The sequence below is a fragment of the Rattus rattus genome, chromosome 6 (assembly GCF_011064425.1).
Source record: "Rattus rattus isolate New Zealand chromosome 6, Rrattus_CSIRO_v1, whole genome shotgun sequence".
NCBI lineage: Eukaryota > Metazoa > Chordata > Mammalia > Rodentia > Muridae > Rattus > Rattus rattus.
This window is the reverse complement of record NC_046159.1, coordinates 4,391,843-4,412,434: the sequence shown is the minus strand read 5'-3', so window position 1 is coordinate 4,412,434 and position 20,592 is coordinate 4,391,843. Positions and strand designations below refer to the sequence as shown.

At 44.1% G+C, this 20,592-nt stretch overlaps 1 protein-coding gene across 2 annotated transcripts in view; it reads right to left on the bottom strand.

The window, feature by feature from the left end:
* Stk38l (serine/threonine kinase 38 like) overlaps positions 1-18,627 on the bottom strand; it is a 53,359-nt gene extending 34,732 nt beyond the window's left edge. For both annotated transcript variants that reach the window (XM_032905414.1, XM_032905415.1), the window contains exon 1: positions 18,542-18,627. The gene's annotated coding sequence lies outside the window, so the exon portion shown is untranslated. The remainder of the gene's footprint in view (positions 1-18,541) is intronic.
* Between the last annotated feature and the right edge of the window lie 1,965 nt (positions 18,628-20,592).

The window sequence follows — 20,592 nt, the reverse complement described above, 5'->3', positions numbered from 1 at the left end:
GGTTCCCAGAGTCATGAATCCCAGTACTGTAGAGAATCTGACAGGTACTGTGTGTGATGAGATGACTACTAGGAAAACAAGACCAGCCATGCAGACAAGGAAGCTGGACTCTGTTTATGTCTTCCTAGTATCCATTTCACACACACGGAAACTGTCAAACCTTCTGCTGTGTTGGCTCTCAGAATGTCTACAATTAAATCCTTCCCAGGCAAGCAGGTTCAATAGCTCTGATACCCTGTGTACACAGGGACAGTGGGCTGTGAGAACACAAAAAAACAAAGCACAGGCAATTTTGTATCTCAAGGAGAATGGCAAAAGAATCCACTCAAAATACACAGAGGCACGATCCAGTCATCATATACGGAAATCTGGATTTCCTTCTATGACAAATATGGAATTCAATCAGTAAGATGCCTTCCATACAGAGAGCTCATTTTTAGTCCTTATTTGACTACAGAAAGTCGGGAAAGGAGAGACTTTTCCTCTCCTTCCTTGAGGAGGCAAGAGAGGAAAATGTAATATTTAAAGTTGATGGCACAATTTAAAAACTTTCCACTAAGGTACACACCCAGCTGAGTCACACGCCTAGCCCTCAGTAGGTCACCTCAATCCTGGCCTTCTTAACCAAGGTCCTTTTAGCTCTGTCCATTCTCTTTGAAACTGAAGGGGTGAGAAGCCCCACCACTATAGACCCATGGGGTTTGCCAGCCAGCCTAGACTTCTTAATGTGTTCCAGACCAGTACGAGATTTTGCTTCAAGAATGTTTCTCAGGATGATGATTGTGGGTACACAGACACACACACACACACACACACACACACACACACACACACAGAGAGAGAGAGAGAGAGAGAGAGAGAGAGAGAGAGAGAGAGAGAGAGAGAATATATGAATGAAAGAGAGAGGAGGGGATGAGAGAATGGCTGGCTGTCTCTCTCAGGATAACTATATCCAAGTGGACAAGAACTTCAAGCCTGAGAGCTGGCAGAGGCCTCGGGGTGTTTTCTATTCTGTCACTCACTGGCTCTCTTCATCGCACAGAGCCTATGCAAAACTGAGTTAAAGACACCAGCATCTGACATTTTTAGATCTTTGTCAACTCACTAAGACCCAAGAAGTGTTCACATGGGACCCTCCAGCAACTCAGCTCTAAGCTTTGCTCTTGTATTTACAGTGCATGGTCCTATGCATCACACTGAATTTTCCCAATCTCTGGTTACAAAATTTTTAGGTAAAGTCTCTTAAAACTATAAATAAATATTTCTTTAGAGCTCAAGTTGATCCATGTGCCTACTTCTAACATTTCACAAGGACACTGCTGGGTTACAGTCCCATCCATCCTTATTGCTGTGTGATCTTAGGCAAGTGAGTCCATCTCTCTAGGTCTTGTGCTCCCATGCATAGAAAAGATGCCTATGAGACACTGGTCACAAGAAAGGACCAATCTGAAGAACGGCCACTGTCACTGTCAGCCTATCATTCCTGTGCTACAGTCGTTACACTGCTAACCGTCACCATCCTACTAATGAGAGGGAATCCATCAGGAGATAATCAGGATCTCTGAACTGTAAGCCAAGGGACATAACATGTGAACAGGCAAACAAGTCACATACCCTAGGAACTTCAGTCTATGACTATACCATAAGACCCAAGAGAATGTCAGTTTAAGATGCATCTGGGTTAGCCGTCTTCCCAGGGCTTTGCACAGAGGCAAAAGCAGGAAGATGAGACGTTCGTGCTCATCCTTGGCTACACAGGAGTTCAAGGACAGCCTGAGTTAATAAGAGACTCTATTTCAAAACATAACAAACAAGATACATTTGATCTACTACTATAGATCTGACATCTGGTGAGCCAGGGAGGTCTTCAACTCCATTACAACATGGGAATAAAATAATAGTGTGCTGGCTAGTTTTATATCAACTAGATACAAGCTAAAGTTACTGGAGTAAAGGGTACCTCAATTAAGAAAATGCCCAGGGTTGTAGGCAGGTCAATAGGTCATTTTCATACTTAGTGGTTGATACAGGAGGGTCCAGCCCATTGTGGGTGGTGCCACTCCTGTGACGGTGGTCCTGGGAGCAAGCCAGTGAAGAGCATTCCTTCATGGCCTCTGCTTCAGTTTCTGCCTCCTGGTTCCAATTGCCTTTGAGTTCCTGTCCTGACTCCCTCATGAGGGACTGTAACATGGGAAGTAAGCTTACGTAAACCCTTTCCTCCCCAAGTCTTTGGTCATGGTGTTTTATCACAGCAATATTAACCCTAACTAGAACAAAGTGATCAGAACAAGGTAATTAAATAGACTATTTTCCCCCTTAGGAAGGGAGGAGAAAGTCACAGCAAACAATGGTCCTGAGAACTGAAAATTATGGGTAATAAAATATATGTGCCATGAATAGCTCATTGCCACAGATTTGCAGAATATTCAGGACTGTGTAGAAGGTTCACTTCCACATAATCAAAGTCTTTACAATGTCAAATTACAATAAAGATCACAGAAGTAAGCAGAAGATCTATATGACACACAAGGAAGAACTGAGCACACTGGTGGTGACATTATGATTGTTTTTGGTAGCTCTCTGCTTCAGGCACTGGTCTAAATGCTGATCCATTTTCCAGTTCCTGGGAAATTTTAACATGAGATTTTAACTAAGATTATTCTAGGGCTTTCATTTTGTCAAATATAATCTGGGAACCATTTTAAACTACTGAGCCACCCAGAAGGACCCAGTAAGAGGCAGCACTGAGTAAGGGAAGAGGTCAGGTAGGTCAGGCATCCTGATCCTAGTGGCTGGCTGTGCAGCGTGATCACCAGGCTCAGAGCCACCCATCATTCTTAGAACCAAAGGGACACTTTGTGTTGTATAAACATGCATACTTTCCTTTTCTTTTTCCCTTTGTGATTCTTCTGTCGGCTGAATAAAGAAAGAAAATATGTACACAGTGAGAAAAATTTTAAGTGGAATATAAGAATTCTGAAGCTTTCAAGATTATGGCAGGTTGAGACTAAAGAGTCATTTGATATAGGCAGAACTCCACAGAAGCCTTCTATCTTATATTTCAAATCAAACCTCTGAATTAAAAAGGAGTTTTTTGTTTTTTGTTTTTTTTAAACTAGTACATCAGTAATAAAACTAATAAAAGAATTTCTGGTTTTGGGTTGTTTGTTTTAACCAAAACTTCCTCTGGTACAAGTAACTGAACAGAAGCTGAGACTCATGAAGGTCCAGGCCAGCCTATGTAGGAAGAGCTTGACTCAACAAAAACAAAACCTGATGTGATCTTACACATACATGTACATGCACACATGGATCTTACACATTCATGTACATGCACTCATGGATTTTACACATGCATGTACATGTGCACGTGGATTTCCTATCCCCTTCTGAAAACAAGGCCAGGAGGAAGGCTGCATTAGGCCGCAGGAGTCATCTTTTCTCCTTCACACCTTTTGGCATTTTCTAAGTTCCTAGAGAGCACTGTAAGCCTTACTCCTGGGAGAAATTACAAGTAATTTCAGTCTGCATGTGTAAGAAGAGCTACTCAGACTTGTATCAGAAATGACTGTAAAAGTGTCCTTGGCCTTGTGTCTGACTCTGGGAGAGCACCTTTCCCTGGGTTCAGCATCCTCAACAAAGCTGAGGACTCACCTAAATTTTCTGGCTCTATTACCTAATCTCATGTTTCTACTGTCTGTACACATTTCAGCTTAAACATCTAAGAGTTAACTGCCATATCTGACCATGGCAGTGTCCCCACTGGCACCCAGCAAGAAGCTTAGAAAGCAGCTGGTCTCTGTCTCCCCTTCCCCACACTAAATTCATTCATGAATTCTTAGATCCTCAGCCCTCCACCAGTGACCCTGCTGCAGGACCTGTCTGCTGCAGCGGCGAGAGGGCAAGCTTACAGACACCAGCCTCACCTCTAACACTGCTCCTACTTTAGAACTGGAAAAATGCCACAGCTTGGCACAAAATCTCTTAAAGTCTGGGCTCAGTTTTCATTAAATTCTGTAACGTGACCCACTCTAACTAAGTTTATTTTCTACCATCCATTAGTCCCCTCCTTCAACAACCAAATGTATGCTAAAATCAATCTTACCATGAAGCCATGACAATCTAAATTTTAAAATGGCCCTTCCTGGGGTTGGGGATTTAGCTCAGTGGTAGAGCACTTGCCTAGCAAGCGCAAGGCCCTGGGTTCGATCCTCAGCTCCAAAAAAAAAAAAAAAAAGGAAAAAAATGGCCCTTCCTCAGGACTTAGAAGTTTAGCTCAGGAGCAGAGTGTGTGCTTATCAAGTACAGAGCTAAGCGCCATCTCCTGTGCCAGGAACAACAACAACAACAACAAACTGTGAGAGGGAACTAGTTCAGTCCACAAGGATGAGCTAGGCAATCATGAGTACCTGAGTTCCACCCTAAGAACTTATGTAGACAATCCAGGCATAGGCCTGAAGAGACAGCTCATTGGTTAGGAGTGACCCCCTGCTCTTCCAGAGGACTGGAGTCTAGTTCACAGCACCCCATCAGATGGCTCACAACTGTCTCTAATTCTAGCTCCAAGGGATCTGACACCTTCTTCTGAACTCCAAAGGGCCCTGTACTTACACAAGCACACTCTTACATACAGACACATACATATGCACATAAAAATATTAAAATAAAAAGCTACCCTAACATAAAGTAGACAGCAACCCTGAGGAACAACAACCAAGGTTGACCATTGGTGTCTACAAGAACATACATACATACAGATGCAAAAATGTTCCTTCTTTTTCCTTCTATTTGCATTTAAAGAAAATAATGAATTTTCCCTCCTTTGCTAGGATATTTGTGTTTCCAACTTCAAGTGCCAGAACTCGTGTGGCACTTATCATCAACCTCACAATAAAATGTTAAACAACATAAGCCCATGAAGGTAGATTTACAGTCATGTGTGCTGCAACCATAAGGTTCCATACTTCTTGATCTGCAGAGCCTTCCCGTATCTACTCCCCATAATACTCAGGATAATGCTGACCGTATAGAAAGCCTCAAATGTTGCTGACTCATCTAGCAAAACGCACAATCAAGCTCCAGCCCAGGCTCTTGTTAATACACACAGAGCAACTCAGGCAGGTCAAGTGCAGTCCTAGGGGTGCGAGAGAAAGAAGACTGCTGAGATGCACGGTTCTGTGGGAGGCCCTTCAAGTGCAGTGACAGCAAGGAGAGCAAGGACAGTAGCTAAACCCTACACCAAGGACAACAGAGTTGTTTCTGGGTATCCGCTAAGATGTCAGTGACTGAGAATCTCAAATGCTTCCTTCCCATCTCCAAAGAAAAGGCAGTAGGGTTTACAAGGTGCTTAGACTGCAGAGAAAGTCTGAACTGCCCAAGAGAGTCCTGCTTGGGAGACGCTGCCACCTAAGCCATGAGTCATCACTCTGAGTTGGTCCACTGCAGGCCTCTTGTGAAGAGGCAGTTTTCACACACAGTGGCACTAACCTGCATTCACCCCTCAAGTTAGCTCTCAGGTTTTCTACATAAGCTGTCCTTCACCCACTAACTGTTTGTAAACACGGAATGAGAAGGACATGAAGTACCTCACTAAATCAGCCCCTACAGCAAATACTTGTTTCATTCTAAGTGTACTAAACACACACCTGTTCGTATTACTCTAAACCAAGAGCCACTTCAAAAAGTCAACAGTCAGATGCATTTTCACAAGAAAAATGCTACATGTGGTAGTGCACCTGTCATCCCACTTGGGAGGCTAAGGCAAGAGAACCTCGAGTTCCAGGCCAGCCTGTCTCAATAAACAAACTAATAATAAAAATTTCAAAATGTAATGTTTTAGAATGTTCAACTTACCAATACCTAGCAAGTTTTACAGTGCTTTCTCTAAGGAAGTACTTTAATTTGTCTATCTCATATCAAATCAATTAAAACACATGGAACTTATCAAATATAAACTACGAAACTTACTTTGTACCATTTGGGGCTCAAATCAAGACCTTCAAACATATTAGGAAAAATCTGAACTACAGAGAGACAGCCTCAGTTGACATCTCTGTTTTGCAAATTGGTATTTTCCTTTAAATTTAAAGATGTATTTGAATTCAATTTCGATGTGAAACGATCGGGTTCTCAATACAGGCATCACTAGTGCCCAGACTCAAGAACTAGGAAAGAAGTTTTTAACTGTGAGTGCTCTTCTACTGAGTGGGTGACACGGAGGAGACAGAAATGGAGCCTGACTGGTCGGTGCTGCAGCGTACAGGAAGGGACTGCTGGTGAGCTTCAGTGGCGAACAGTACAGCATGCACAACCTCTGCCTGGCACTTAATGAGGAGCATGACTTCAGAGCAGTGGCCTGTGAACTATGTGTTACAAGAACAAACGGATAGGGTGTTAGCAACAAGATGGCTTAGATCCCTCTCTCTTGCAAACCCAGCAAGCCCGTGAGACCATGACTGGAAGCTGGGTACTCAACAAAGAAATCACTTGACCCTTCATCAGCAAGCATCACAAAGAAGGAGGGTAGGGCAGGGCTCTGGATTGGATGCAGCAATGGCAGGAGAGCAGAGGCATCAAATGCACTGATACTCTAGAGACAGGAGCTGATGCAGAAATGAGCTGAGGTAACGAGGACCTCAACTTTGAGGATAGCTGCTAGAAAGCTCCCAAAGCTAAAATCAAGACTTTTAGAGAGCCTTGCTAAAGCAGTCTATTATGTCTCATACAGTGAAAGAAATATTCTAGACATCAATGTGACCATTGGAAGGAAGTGAGCTGACTGACTGGAGGGCAATTAAGCACAGAATTCTGAAGTTTGGTATGCTAGCTGGAAACAGGAATGTGGGACACAATCAGGGAACACAAATTACAAAATGTTCAGAACAAAGCAAAGCCAATCCTGCTTGAGATGCTAAGGGAGTGTGAGTCATGTTTAGGAAGCTCTCAAGAATAGAATTCTAGTGAAACTGGCTTTGATTAATTAGCCCAACAAACGCCAAGCATCACTGTGCGCCAGCACTGCTCCTGGGATACAGGTCATTGATATGAAGGCCTTATGGTCTGATGGGGGAAGGGTGATGCAAAGCCTAGGTACTCAGAGACACATTCAAAATGTATGGACAGTCTTGGAGAAAATTTCATTGTGGGAGTTTACAGGAGATAGGAAAGGATGGATTGGAGTTCTGGGACAGGAGGGTACTTAGTACCATGCTGCTATTTCTCCTGACAGCAAAGCTCTGGGACAGTCCTCTGGGACTTCTCTGGATGGATTTCACAAGTTGTACGCTACTAGGGGAGGGCAACTGCGCTCAGAATTAGATGTATCTGGAGACTGATTAAACACCATGGCTCAATGTAAGGTGAACGTGGTGGCAAATGCCTGTCACCATCCTATCACTATACTCAAACAGGCCAAGAAGACACAAGAAAGACCCAGTTCAAAGCCAACTTAGGCTACATAGTGAGATCCTACGCTACAAAAACAAACTAAACAAACTTAAAATTGTTCATAAATTTTGCAGCACTCACTTGACTTACCACTGATAGTGATCAGTAGACTGGGAAAGAATTTTAGACAACATCCTTAATGTAATTCTAGGGTTACCCACTAAGATCTGGGAAGAATAAGCCAAAGCAGGATACCAGAGTCAAAATCCAAGCAATTCAACAGAAGAGTAGCTTAAATTTAATACAGAAAATACAAATTATATTTGAATTAATATTGTTTAATCAAACGTGGGACTGGGAAGATGAAAAGTGCCTGCTGAATAAGTATGAGGGGCCTGAGTTTGGGTCATGGTAGCATACACGTGTGTCATGGGGAGGCATAGATAGGCAGATCCTAGAGGTCACTAACAAGCCAGGACAGCTGACCTGGTGGGCTACAGGTTTAGGAAAGACCAGGGCGAGTTAATAGAGGGGGTGGTAGGATGAGATGCACTTGATGTTTGGTCCTCAGCTAGTGGAACTATATGGGAAGGATTAGGAGGTGTGAAGGAGGTGGTCACTGGAGACAGGTTTCAAAAGCCTCCCATCATTCCTAATGCACTGTTGCTGACTCCTGCTTGCAGATTGGAATTCGAGCTCTCAACTGCTGCTCCAGCTGCCTGCCACCATGCCTTTGCTCTACATCATAAACTAACCTTCTGAAACCATGAGTCCAATTAAACTCTTTTGTAAGTTCCCTTGGTCATGGTATTTTATTGTAGCCATAGGACAAAAACTACAACAACAGAGAACTATCAGTCTAGGGTGAGGAAGCAAGGTTTAACAAGCAAGGTTTTACTCTGAACGCTGCAGTCTGTCTGAGGACCAAATGCACTGTACACATTCAGAGTGAGGCAAGTCAGTATCTTTACAAGGAGACCAAACACATCAGGTTATCCTGGCTTAGTGACTCCCTATTGATATTACCCACTTTATTAGACTGTCACTTCCCAAGGAGGTTCCCCTGTAGGGGGCAGTATGCTGACAGCAGCTTCATTCTACTCATAGCTTATGAACAAAGTTAATTAGTAATCCTATTTATACTGCAGGCTCCCAATCACTTGGCAAATTCAACAAATTCCCCAAACCTGATGACTTCTAGACTCAAAAATCTTCACAGGCACAAATCTAGAAAGGGGAGTCAGGTTCTGAACATCTACAAGTGCCCATCAAAAACTGACATAATAAAGACACAGAGAGGAGTGGAGGAAGGTAAAACATGCAGAATCCATATTTGAATGATGAAATAAAAATATTCACTTTTAACAGAGGACATAAGATAGTCATCATCAAATACTTCTTTTGCTCTCCTAATAAATTACTTAATCCTGTGGTAAGAGCAGACCAAGATATACAGGAAACGACTGTTCCATGCCTGATACACAATAGGAAAAGGACTAGCATGTTATCTACAGCTGCTTTAGGCCGGAAAGCAGATGTATAAGACACTTATGAAAGCCAAGGAGCAGCACCTAACTGCCTGAAAGGAAGAGGACATGGAGGTGTCCTGAGAGAGAAGAGACTAAGCAGAGGACACAGGATTGCCCACAAAGGCTGGCAAAGGACACAGAGGGCCAATGAGATGGCTTGGTTGCTGAAGGCATCTGCTGGCAAGCCTGACAACCCAGACTGGATCCTGGGGTTGTAGGTGAGAAAGAACCAACATCCACAAATTGTCCTCTGATTTATACATAATGCCAATGTGCCCCCCTCAATAAAAAACATATAATTAAAACATTTAATATTTCTTGTAATTCCCTATAAGCCTCCCTGCTGACATTCTTCTCAGTGTTGGTTAAACCTGAGAACCTCTAGTTCAACGCACGTATGGATTACTAATGTGAAAGTGATTTCTCTCCATTTAACTCATTCTAGTGTTAGTTGTACAATATGACTTCATTTTGAATCTTGATGGCTCAGCACTTAAGAGCACTGGCTGCTCTTTCAGAGGACCTGGGATGGGTTCCCAGAGTCCATATGTAGACCAACCACCACCTAAAGTCCAGTTTACAGGGATCGGTGCCCTCTCCTGTCATTCAAGGGCATTGTACACACACGGTGCACAGACATACAGGCAAATGCTCATACACATAAGATAACAGTAAATCTTTAAAAACCACTATCCCACACAGACTTCCTAGTTCATCTTCCCTTCACCTTTACCTGACTGGGCTATACAGAAGGAAGGAGTGAACATCCGAATCATGTACTGTTTAGGAAAGACATATCAGAAAACAGGTCTTATGGCTCAGTGTCAGAAACCTATAGATCCATATCCTAAATACTTTTCCTACATTTCAGAAATGTGGCCATAATGCTCAGTAATATGAAAAGTGTTATTTTTGTTTCCCATTCTGCTTAACACTAGAGAGTCTCTAGGAGACACATTTAAACTGAATCTGTGAACACTGGGTTAAATCACACTGCCATCTTTGCCCTAACAATCCCCCAGGGCACTGGGAAGCAACTGTGGCAGCAGTTAACCTGAGCTTGACTCTCAGCGTGGGCCAAAGCATCTGGTCTTTCTAATATTATTATTATTATTTTATTTATTTACATTCCAACCATTGCTCTCCCCCCCACACCCTCCCCCCAGTTCTCCGAGAGGGTGCTCCCACCCCAGACCACCTGGTCTTTTCTAAGCACATGAACTTGCTCCTCGCCAGCCAGGGCCTCAGCACTGCCAGTAAGCTCTTCTCCTTCTGTCCCTTTGTCTTTCACTTCCCCCAGCCCTGACTATTGCTTGTAAATGTTTATTATACCCAGTTATGGTGCTAAAACTCACACAGCTGCCTGCCCAGGTCCTGGAAACACAATGGGCACTTCCTACTTGCAGTCTGCTATTAACTTTTCAATTGTCCTCAGAGAACTGCATAAATCTGTTTCCTGGGCCCAGTCCACAGAACAGAAGAACCACGACAGAGAAAGTACACTGATGATCTTCTAGCTGCAACAGTGGCTACCTGTCAGAACTCATTACGCTGAGCAGCAGGGTGATGCAACAATGCCTTGACCGCACTTGAAGATATCCCACGGAAAGTAAGAGTTCCACCAACCTTACAGAAAAGACAAATGCCGCTTCCCTACCAGAATACCACTTCCCAGGACAGCTGGTCTTGAAGCTATGATTTGTGCACAGGTCTCTTTACTCAAGAACCTAAGTAGGTCTGTGCAGTCATTAAAGGCATTCAGTAGACTCTTTTTTTCTTCTCCTCCCTAGCTGATAGTGCTGTCACCTTCTCTGTCTAATTTCACAAAACAGAAGCAAAAGGCAGTTTCTTACTGAAACTCCACTTGCAGGCTGGAGGAGCAATGCTCAGCCAAGATGCTTCCAGCAGGCCTATAGGAAGAAACAAAAACACCCTCAAAGGTCAGGGGGTTCTAGCCAGATAAAACAACACCAAAAAGCACTGAAAATAAAAGGTTCGTGTATCCTACTCAGCCTCAGGTCCCAACACTAAAACAACCCAGGGGCTTGTGACCCCCAAATGTTCAGTCCATTACATCCCTTGTCTTCCTGTGGCCCTAAAACTCCTGCTTATCCTTCAAACGGCAGCTCAAACACTAGGCCCTCCTGGGAAAGGCCATGTGTTCCTAAACAGGTGCTCCTTTTCTCTGTCATCCCACTGCTTCAGCAGCTGTGCCCTGCTGCAGCACTACACATAGAAATACCATTATCGAACGGGTGCCTGGCTGCCTGCTCAGAGAGGGGAGGGAGCACCATGACTCTCCCCACATCACCTGGAGAACATGCAGGCACCTCAGCACAAAGGAATACCCCAGGTCTAAACCGGAGGGCAACACCCACCACTCCAGTCCCTTTAGTGGTTGTCCCAGTTCTGGTGTCCCCTCTCTAAGATCCCTCCCCATGTCTTCCTACCACTGCAATCTTCCTAAAGCACAACTTTAACTAAATGTACCCTGCTGTGTGGTTGCTGAAGCAAAGGCTGGGACAGAGAAATCATCTTCTCCAAGCTCAATGGCCTCAAATTCAACTGGACAAAAAAATTTACATAATTAGCATGTAACTTATCAGGTGTTATAGGGACACTCCCAAATTATGCTAATCCCTCTGCATGGCATGTCCTTCACACTTACATGGTCAGTTCACACAAGAAACTTTCCTAATGGGCCCACTAGCAATCTCTGCTTCCTCTGGTTCTGGGTGCCTGACTGTTTGAACTGCAGGCATTTGTACATCCTCAGTAACACTTGTAAGTCAGAATCCAGCCACACAGAAGGATCACACATCATACTGTCAGTTTCTCTAGGTGGCTAACACAGACCTGGGCAAGAAGCTGAACTAAAATCACCTGCCTTAGAAGCATCGGGAGTCTGGGACTCCTGGAGTGCTAACCCATATTAAGAACACCCGTGGGGCAGGCAATATGTGCAGGTCAGTACTGACATTTCCCACTCTGGTCGGTGGAATAGGAAAAGTCTTTTCTGTCTGGCTTGATAATGGCTGACATATGGAGAATCTTCTCACCAGATGTGAAAGATGTGTCCAAATGAGTGAAATGGATCTCTGTTGTACCAACACAGCAAAGGGCAACTCCTTAGTGCTATAAACCAGGCAACCAGCCCTGCTGACAAATACAAAACAGCCCTGCAGGGGGGCCTGCCAGCAGGCCGATGCTTAACTAACATGCTCATGGCTACTAACAATTAAATTGCATGAAGCAAGATACTGGTACAAGATCATAGTTCCAAAAATAGATCATTAAAAAGTTCTCTGCTCTCTCAAAGAATCCATCTCCCCATGCTACCAAGTGTATACTGAATTTCCTACAACACTAGCACTGTACGGTACCTCATATCCAAGCCTAGTGAAGCATACCTTAATTACAGCAGTTAGGAGGCAGACATGTTTCAAACACAAACACACACACACACACACACACACACACACACACACACACACACACACACACACAGATTGCTCTTGCTCACCAAGCCTGATACTTTTATTTAATTTCTATCTGCTTTGCCTTACCCTCTCCTTCAGCACAATTATTCTAGTTAGGAATTGAGCAGTTGAGTTCAGGATACGCAGAGAGCAATTTAACTAAGAACTACAAAGAACTGAAGACTGGGAGTTTCAGGATTAAAAATAAAAAATTAAAATCAACCTCACGATTGATTTGCGCCCCTGAGGCTCAAAGCTATGCCACTGTTACAGAAAATGCTGTGTTGTAATATTTAGCCAACCCTAACTGGCTTTAATTAAGTCAGATGATTGCAGTATTGTTTATCTGGGCTTAATTGTTGAGGCCAAGAACCATGCCTCATCAACTAATTTTGTAGAGTTCTCAACACTCTGCCCTTAGTGGCTTTTAACCTATTAAGACAACTACCATGTACACATATTCATGTTAAACTCATGCATCCAAGTTTAAGGGTGCTTCTCTCTATTTTAATCTGAGGTAAATTACTTAAATCTGAGTTTTTCTTTCTCTCCCTGTATGGATCTAACAGTGGTATCCTCATTACATACCCATGAATGAGTTAAGAATATATAAAAGTGCTTCACAAAACCATAAGACACAATACAAGGTGCAACTAGTAGTCTTAAAATAAGCCTCCTCCAGGAGCAAGCATCCTTGCTATAAATCTGAGCACAGTTGTACATTTTTCCCAGGAAAAATTATATTTGACGTGTAAAACTCTAAAGAGCTCCTAAGGGGAATTATCCAAGAGGTAGAAGGGAAACAGAAAAGTCAGGCAAGACTGGGAGCTGGATAAACACACAGCAAAAGAAAACTTTTGCAATAAAGTAACATGACAGAGAGCAAACCTGTGTCTTAAGGGTCACTATCAAACTCTACCTATCTCCCCATATTCCTGGCCAGGTCACCTCAGCTCACTAAGCTCCAGTTTCCTCAGATAATAATCCATGAAGCCCCCCTGGATATCCAATCAGACTATCTATCTACACACAATGTATTTATGCTACTGAGGACTGTGCAAGTACACACTATAGTGAGCTAACAGCTACTGAGAAACTGTATGTATCCCTGGTGAGAGAGTGAAGTCTGTGTAAGGGGAAGAGAACAGCTCTGAATCACATCTAAGAATCACACTGGGAGACAACACTTGATCAATACAAAGCAGATTGGACTGGACAACTGTGGATGGTTGAGAGAACCACAGTCAAAATTCCAGTCACAAAAGCACCGGCCATAGCAGCTCTGGCACATGCACAACAGAGCGTGAAACCACACCAAGGAAGTGAGTGTTAGTGCCTACACGCACTTCTCTACCCCAGACTCAACCGTCTAAACTTTCATAGACACAATAAAACCCGGGACCCACAGCAAAAGGCCTGTGATCATGCCAAAAACAGATGGCACCAGCACTTATGCAGTCATCCGGTGCTGCCATCTTGACTGGAAGTGTTGATTTGCAGTGGATCTGAGGAGCTAAACATTACTAATTCCACCAGCTCAGGAATCACAGTAAAGCTGCTCCAGAAACCAGGAAAGGAGGGAATAAAGTCCCTTCTTGAATCAAACACAAAAGTAGTAAATAACGTGAGGATGGTATAAGAATGAGTGCTACCTGCACACGTGTGATACACCTGCAAACATGAGTGCAACACTGCACATGCAGAATCAGTAAGACCCAACAAAGACCAGGAAAACATGGAACCTGTGTGTGTGCACAGAGAATCAGCAGCAACTTGGATTGGCAAGTCATCTAGTACTCACTGCAGGGAGGGCAGGAACTGGCTCAGGAATTTTAAAAGTGAGGAGACAACAGGACAATAGAAGGCTGATGTGGGGTCAGTGTGGTACACTGCACGTACTATGAAAATGTCACTATGAGACCTCTTATTCTGTACAACTAAGATACATAAACAAACACAAGAACTCAGCTTCAAACTAGTACAAGTGCCCATAGACAATAACAAGGCGGGGTTTTGTTTGGATTCACACAACATGAATGTGTATGTTCAGAACCACAAGACCTGTAACTCATGGCTTTCCCTAAAATCTGTACAGAGACCGTCTAGGAGGGAGGCATCATGCCTCAGTACATTCAATACAAAGAAAACTATTCCACATGGGAAAAAGATGTTCTCCAGACTTCCATTCACCCAAGAATGGTGCTTGCTTTCCCTTTAATGGAATAACTGATACCATTATTAACCTTTCAAAAGCAAACCTGTACTTAACTCTCTAAACTAGAGATTCTCAACCTGTGGGTCGTGACCCTTTTTGGGATCTAATGAACTTTCACAAGGATATCAGATATCCTACATACCAGATGTTTTATATTACAAATCATAACAGTTGTAAAATTACAGTTATAAAATAGCAACAAAAATAATCTTAAGGTTGGAGGTCACCACAACAGGAAGAACTGTATTAAAGGGTCACAGCAATAGGAAGGTTGAAAAGCGCTGCTGTAAACCTTTTTAACTATTAAAGCAAACTTAAAAAGCAACTTCATAAAATTTTGTGCTGAAGATCTGGAAGCTATTGTCAAAGGTATAAATGACTGAAAACAGTTAAGACAGCAATGAATGCTATCTGCATGAACATGACAGAGCTTTGTAGATGTATGAACACTGCACATGCAGAATCATCAAGGACTAACAGGATGATAAGTGCAAACAAAGATTTAAGATGTGCTGACAACTTCTTTTTGCTATCCTTCTCTTATTTCATGCACTTTAAATACCAACAGCTCTGTGACTTTTCCCATTAAAGTTTATCAATCATAAATTGTTGACTTAGAGAGAAGGGTCCTATCAAATTCAGCCAAGGAGAGAGCACTTTCTAAACTCTCTGAGAGACTGGCCCCTGATCCTTAACAAGTACAGATCATCTGAGCAAGGATGAAGGTAAGAGCCTGTCTCACTAGAGTTAGGTAATGCTCACAAAATACACCATTTAAGTTTAAATGAGTTTACTGTGATTCCAGTTTTCAGTTAACCAGTACCAAACATTAAGCCTGAAAATTCATAAATAAAACCTTAAACACTATTTTTTTGACATCCATGTTTCTAGCAGACCTATATGAAGCACAGTACCTGATATTAACATCTGGAACTTCACACTCTCAGAGACCTTAAGTGACACCCCAATATTGAGTATCCATGGATGAACTTCTCTCATTCTATTCAAAACCTTGCTTCAGACATTATCAGAACAGCTACTTATGGAGATAAACACTGAAATGTCTGAGACATACATCATCAACTCAATCCCGACTTCATAATTCAATCCAAACAGTATCCAGTGCCAAGTAGCCTTTAGGAATACAAGATATAGCAGGTGAAATGCTGCAGTGGGGAATGCTGAATCTACGTGGGTCTCACCTGATGGTTACAACTAATTCACATCAAAAGCAACTTTCAAAGGACTAAAATATTTTACATGCCCAAAATAATGTTTTTTCATTTGCTGAGTGCAGTGGTGCACACCTTTAGTCCCAGCACTGGGGAGACAGAGCAAATGGATCTGTGTGAGTTACAGTGAGCCTGGTGTAAGTTCCAGGACATACTGGAACTATACAGCTACACAGTGAGACTCTGTCTCAAAAACAAAAAACACAATTCATTTCCTTAGGTTTTCACTACCTTGGCATTTCTAAAATTTAGATGCATTTTTCCAAAATCTACTCTTTGCAACTACAGACCTGAACAAGACCTTCCTGAATGTCAAAGTCAGGGGCAGTGTGTAAACCCAAGGTGTGTAGGCCCAGGTGGCTCTACCACTTACTGTCCATCTGACTTTGATACCTCATTCATTCCCTCAGCAAGGCAGGAGTAACAGAAACACTCTCTCAGGCAAACAAGGTGTATAACCAAAGAGTCTGGCAGCAGAGGCCCTGTATAAAGTGTTGTCTTGCAATCTCACCATTGACCAGGTCATCATCTGCACAAATGCCTTTTCCTCCTGAAACCCTTCCGCTGTCTGGTAACGCTGAGCCTTCTTCCTTCCTTGGCTTCAATATGAATTTTATATTCTAGTTACTGGAGGTGGACACGTCTCTCCCTCAGAACAAAGATCACAGCATCTGTGTAAAGCCGGCAACCAACCCTCCTCTCCTTCCAATCCTCTTTCCAAAGCTTGTAAACAATAATATCCTGGCAATCAGCAAAGCCTTTACCTGGAAACTGAAGTCCCCTGTAACCAGTATATGACAGCACTGGTCATGCTTCACTAAATATTCCCTTGGTACTTGGACAAAAATGTGGCGAACAAGGAAGAAAGAAAGACTGGAGAATACACTTGTTTGTTTAAACAAACTCCTGCCGCCTTAAGCTTGCTTTCATCATCTCACTGAAAGAGGCCAAGGTGCTTTTCATTTAGTATTCAGGGCAGGCTTTCTACGTATGTCTAATCTAGCCCAGCCATAGCTTGCCCATCTGTTGATTTGAATGCAACGCTAGGATTCTCAAACAGCAATATGCTTGCTTAACTGGTCCTACGTTTACGTAAAATAAAGTCCTTTAACATTACGGCAAGATACAAAAATCCTCCCGGCATTGGTGTCTCCAACTTTGCCCAGCTCTGTGAGAAGGCACTTGCCTTCTCTCTTAGAATCGCCTATTACCAATTCTAACGAGACGTCACTGGTCTTTGAGGGAGCTGAACTTTTCTAAAGAAAAATGACCAAACCGAGACTAATGCTTTATCATTTTGCTTTTTATCATTTTCCTTTGTTCTTAATGTCCCACTTTCTGAAATTAAAATCTAGTATTTAAAAAGCTGCAGAGTTCAGTTTTTGAGAGAGAACTTAGTTGGGTAAGGAGGAGATTAAATTTTAAAACTGCTTTAAATAATAAAAACTGCAGAGAACATCTTTTTATTTGCAGTCTTAGTTTCTATTCCTTGGCTTATTTATAAGCAAACTCAAAAAAACAAATGCTGGGGCTTCCACTATTCTGTTTAATGTGTTTTTTCTGAGTCTAATTTGTTCTTTACTTAACAGCAAAGCCTTTCAAAGGAGTACGGAAACTACGCCGAACTATGCTTCTCATTCTAAACACATCCCAACAAATGGGAAACCTAATCAGTACTCTAGGAGAAAAACATCCAGCAGAGTGAAGGTACACACCAAACTTTTATCCCTTGTACTTCGGAGACCTGGCTTTTCAAAATAAAAGTATTTTTATGACCGCGTGCAATATCGTGATTTATCATATCTTGAACTAAATTATCTCTCCAAATAGACACGAGCGCAGCTAACTCAAATAAAATGTCTCTAGGCCACGAGGGAGAGAGCATAATAAACTTATTTGTTTTATATATCCTGAGGCATAAAAGGAAAACCTTTCCATGTATGCTTGTGCGTGTGACAACAAGACAACTTGATATGCAAATAACAAGACTTATTGACTTAAAGAAGGGAGACCTGGCCGGTTTAAAACACGACTGCCAAACAAGGGTAATCACCACCTTAAAACCCTGAACTTTGTTCGCCTGGCTTCTTGGCAGTCGTGCGGCTAATACCAGACCTATTTCCATAAGTGGCTTCTACCATAACGCATCCCGAGTTTTGCAAAGGAACCGGAGAGCGCACGGGCTCTGCACTGAGTCCCGAGGGGCGGCAGCAGCGCACTTCTGCACCAGCCGCTGCTCCAGACCCATCTCTTCACAGCGTTTCTCCAAACTTCGGGACCCAAGAGACCCCGCACCATAGAAAGTAGCATCGGTGACCGGGACACAGCCGCTCGGGCACAGTTTGCCGCTGCTGTGCACCGTCAACTTTGTGCCGGAGAGTCGTGCCCTCTGCGTCCGGAGGGGACGGGAAGGTGGGCCCGGAGCAGGGTGCGGGCGGGGTTGGCGGCTTCGCTCCGGGTGCGCAGGCTGCCGCAACCGGCTCAGCGAAGGCCCCAGTGACTGACAGGCGCTGGGGGCGCGGCCCCGCCTGCAGCCCGGGGACGCCGCGCACCGCCGCGGTTCTCCGCTCCGCCGGGGAAACCAGGGCCGGACGCCGCGGGCCGTGCCGCGCCAAGCCCCTCATACCTCCCCTCAGCGAGCGCCGCCCTAGCCCCGCGGCCCTGCCCTGTGCCCGCGCCCGCGCCCGCGCCCGCTCTCACCTGCCGGTGTCGCCCGCTCCCGCTCAGCCTCCTCCTCAGCCGCCGCAGCCCGCGGCGCGCGTCTGTCGCGCCAAGCCCCGCCCCGTTCCCGCCCCGTGAGGCGGTGCCAAAGCGGCCGCACCGGAATCTCGCGAGGCTTGACTCCTAGATCTTTAAGGGGTCGGCCCTGACGTCATACGCTCCCAGGCGGAAGTGGCCTTCTGGCGTCAGCGCCAGTCTTACCCCCCGACACACACCTTCGCCGGCGGAAGTGCAGGTTGGTCCAGGAGCCTGTGGTCAATCCAGTCACTACTGGGCGAGGTCTAACATCTTTGTCCCATGGCTCTCTCTAGTTAGAAGAGGTTCCGCCTGTCCCTGAGAGGGGCCTGGTGTGAAGCAGCACGGCTCAAGGCTGTGCAAAAATGGCTCAAAAGAGGGGAGATCACCACTGTAGCAGCTCTGTGACTTCCATGTCTCTGTAACTGGACCCGAAAGGCTTAGAAGGAGTTAGAATTTAGGAGGGCCACAAGAAAATTGCCAGCATACACGAAAACTTTGCTAAACTTACCTGAAAATCCCAGAAGAGCTGGCAACATACCATACAACATTAGGCTGGAAAATTGCCATCGTTTTCTTCCCTTTCCTCCCGATACCCGAAAATGCGCAAAGAGCCAAACACTATACAATGCGTGTGCTCTGCACGCTCCTTAAGTGCTACTATACACCATGTGTCCTATGCACACCTATGATCAATTTATACATCCTGCATGGATTAACGATAACCATAGGCTTCAGCAAACTTAACAACATTCACTTAAAACACAAAAACAAAAAAACTTTAAAGCCAGGTACAGTGGCTCATGCATGTAATTCCACCACCCAGGAGGCTGAGACAGAAGCTGCAGCGACTTTGAGATCAGCCTACATAGTGAGTTCGAGCCCGGCTAGAGCAACAGAGTGAGACCCTCAATAGTACAAAAGCAGGCTCAAGCTTCTCTTTGACATCTCCAGACAAGGACCATACCTCCCAGTGGGCCAGGAGCTTCACATACACAGCACTGACACTCCAGAGAAACTGCTAGCCTCCGGAGCGCCACACAGTGAGGGTGGTGAGAGACCTCACTGGCTACTTAGAATGGCATTCGGTTTAAAACTTATGAATCATTTATTTCTGGAATGTTCCACTAAGTATTTTTGGAACATGGTTGACTGTGGGTAATCAGAAACTGGGGGTGGGGTGTGGGTGGGGGCTGAATCTGTGGATAAAGGGAGAAGAGAGTGTGGTATTTGGAAAATTGCTTTCCTGTGGGATGATGCAGGGAGAGTTTTAGGAATGTGACACGGTTGTGCTTAAGGTAAAACTGGTCTTTAAGTAGGACCAATAGAATCATTCCCAACCACTATTGACAGCCTCATCCTTTCAACAATGGAGTTTTTTATGAAACACCCTTAGCTTTTACACGATTGTTTGCAAGGACTAGAGGCTGGCCAGTGATTCAGAACCCCTTCTGCTCTTGCAGAAAGCCAGAGTTAGGTTCCCAGCACCCACAGCAGATGGTTTACACCATAACTCCAGCTCAGGAGATTGGATACATACACAGAGACACATATATACAATGTAAGGGTCTGAACACCACAGAAGGAAGACCCCAGACTCAGATGCAAAAACAAAGAGTATTTATTCTGCAGAAACAACCAGCATGTGGGGGGTCAACCATGCATTGAAATGGCCACCCCAAACGAAGGCATGCAGGCCTTCTTATAGGTAACCAGGGGAGCTCTCTAGAAGGATTAGTTAATCTAAAATTCATTGATGGGTGTTAGGAGGTCACAGACAATCAGTGGTCTACATTCCTATGTCATCCAACACGTTCAGTCGTGTGTGGTCAGTAGTCTTCTGTATTCCTATGTCATGAATGTTCAATCTTGTGATGAGATAGGGCCGCCCAGCGCAGATGGCCCGTTCTGAGATAAGATAGTTCCCCGTTTTTTGTGGTTATCCCCAGGCTGTTCTTTGGGAGGGAGTTTTATGATCTTGTTCTGGATTTTATGGTCTGTTCCTAGAGCTGCTG